The sequence below is a fragment of the Psammomys obesus genome, unplaced genomic scaffold, assembly GCF_907164565.1.
Source record: "Psammomys obesus unplaced genomic scaffold, mPsaObe1.curated_primary_1811, whole genome shotgun sequence".
NCBI classification, from domain to species: domain Eukaryota; kingdom Metazoa; phylum Chordata; class Mammalia; order Rodentia; family Muridae; genus Psammomys; species Psammomys obesus.
In genome coordinates this window covers 2,893,736-2,896,648 of record NW_026596089.1, presented here as the reverse complement: position 1 = coordinate 2,896,648, position 2,913 = coordinate 2,893,736, and positions in this window count along the sequence as shown.

Genomic DNA, 2,913 nt, shown 5'->3' with positions numbered 1-2,913 from the left:
CTTTCTTTCTTTCTTTCTTTCTTTCTTTCTTTCTTTCTTTCTTTCTTCTTTTTGGTATGTGTGTAGGGAAAGGTTGTCAAGATGGCTTTGACCTTGAACTCACCCTGTAGACCAGGCTAACTTCAAACTCAGACATGTGCCTGCCTCTGCCTCCTAAGTGCTGGATTAAAAGTGTGTGCTACTAGCCAGACATGGTGGCACATGCCTGTAATCTAGCACTCTGAGAGGCAGAGTTCTCTATGAGTTCAAGGCCAGCCTGGTCTACAAATTAAGTCCAGGACAGTCAAGGTTACCCAGAGAAACCCTGTGTTGAAAAAAACAAAAAATACCACTAACCACTAATACCACTGAACTTTATCCTCCATCCTTTGTGTGTGTGTGTGTGTGTGTGTGTGTGTGTGTGTGTGTCAGGGAAAGTTGTCAAGAAGTTTTGAATTCCTTCAGAAGCCCTTGCAAGCCTTGAAATAACAATTCTTCTGCCTCAGACTCCTCAGTAGCTGAGATTACAGTCCCAAGCCACCAAACTCAGTTATTGCTAATCTTAAAATGTGAATCAAGTATAAAAATTATTGATAATTGCACCATGTAGTCAAATCATAACTGTATGTTCTTTATTTACAATGTTAGTCTCTTGGCGTGCCCTTCAACTCAGCTGAACCATGAAGAACCATGAAGTGGGCAATGTTTGTCTGGGTGTCTGTGGGATGGGGACCCTTTAAGAAGAGGGGAGGTGAATTGACAGACCATAAGATCCATACATCTTCAGTTTCCAGGTCAGTGTCTGTGACTACATATACGAGCTGTGCAAACATTTCCGCAATCCAGTATTAGGACATTTCTATCAATACAAATTGATCCTGCATGCTTTCTCCTGCCTGCAGCTGTGGCAACCGCTGCCCCTCTACACTGACTACCCGCCACAGACCCACTGCACGTCCACGCTGACTGCCCTTCCCAACATTTCACGGGAGAACATACATACAGTCTTTGGCCTTTTGTGACTGGCTTCTTCCACCCAGCCTGTCTCATAGATGAGGCCTGTGAGTTAATAATTTCTCATTCCCCATTGTGTAGGATACTCTTCTATTTATATGAATATAGCCCATTCATTTGATGTGTAATGGAAGACTAGACAGTCACCATTTCTTGATGATCATGAACGATGGTGTAAATAAACACTTGTGTGAGTCTTTATTTGTAAGCACAGATTTTAAGGTCCTCCCTGTAGATATCTGGAAGTGAAACTGTAGAGAGCTTTACTGCTTTATTGTAGAGTGGATCTTTATTTAACTTCTAAAGAAGCTTCCAGATGCTTTACAAACAACTGCATCATTTTAAGTTCCCACCAGCAATGTATAAAGATGACATTATTGTCACATCATTGCCCATTTAGTATTGTCTAACTTTAAAAAATGTTTGTGGGCTGGAGAGATGGCTGTACTTCCAAAGGTTCTGAGTTCAATTCCCAGCAACCACATGGTGGCTCATAACCATCTAAAATGAGATCTGGTGCCCTCTTCTGGCATTCAGGCATGTATGCAGGCACACATGCAGGCCAAATACTGTATAAATAATGAATAAATAATTATTTTTAAAATGTTTGTATTTTATGTGTATGGGTATTTTGCCTGTGTGTATTTTTATGCATAATGTGCATGCAGTGGCCATTGAGGCCAGAAGGGGGTGCTGGAGCCCCTGGATCTGGAGTTGCAAACTATTGTGAATTGCTATGTGGTGCTGGGGATCAAACCCTGGTCCTCAGGAAAAGCAGCCATTGCTCTTAATCATTGAGCACCATTGTCTCCAGCACCACTGTCTGACTGTTATCGTGATTATTAATTATCATCATCATTCTAGGGGCAATAGGAAGTGTCACACTATGGTTTTAATTCCTAAGAAGTTGCACACCTTCACATCCTCTTGCTCATTTCTAAGACTGAGTTAGCTTCAACTCTGAAATTCTCTCTTCTGCAGAAGCTTTAGTTGTTTGTTAGGTATACAATTTTCAGATATTTCCCCCACCCTGTGGCATTTTTTTTCCTAAGTGGCTGTCTTTTGAAGTTCTAAAGATAACTTTGTTGATACTGCTGCTGCTGTTGTTTTTGGAGAAAAATCAAATATGCAGCTGAGGATGTCCTTGAACCTCTGACCTCCTGCCTTCTTCTCTCCAGTACTGAGATTACTGGAGTACACAGTAATTACCACACACAGCTTATGTTAAGATGGGAATCAAACCCACAGATTTTCTTTTTTTTCATTTAAGGTAATGACTGCCCATTGAGTTACACACCTACCCAGGATACATAATTTTGCTGGGGTCTACTTTACTCTTTTTAGTGGGTCATGCTTTATGCCTTCTTCTATTGTTTGCCTCCATTTCTGTGTGTGGGATGAGGGAAGGATATAAATTCATATTATTACATGTAGGCATCTAATTGTTCCAGCACGGTTTGTGGCAAAGGCAATTCACATTGAATTACCTTGGCCCCTTTTCTCAAAAATCCATTTGCCATAAATACACTGTTTATTTCTGAGCTCTCCATGTTTCCCATTGATTTATATGTCTTCTCATATCAACTCCAATGCCCTGATTGCTGTAGTTCTATATTAGGTTTGCAATTGGGAACTTTGTTCATCATTTTTTGACACTTTTGCTCTGCATTTTGAATTATAGTTACCACTTTTTTCCTGTCTTGCTGCCAGCTTCCAGCCCATGCCACGCTTTCTATAAGAGTACCTGCTGGGCATGATGGCACACACCTTTAATCCCATCACTCAAGAGGCAGTGGCAGGTCTATCTTCGAGGCCAGCCTGGTCTACCAAGCCAGTCCAGGACAGCCAGGGATACTCAAAGAAACCCTGTCTCAATAAATAAATAAATAAATAAATAAATAAATAAATAAATAAATAAAT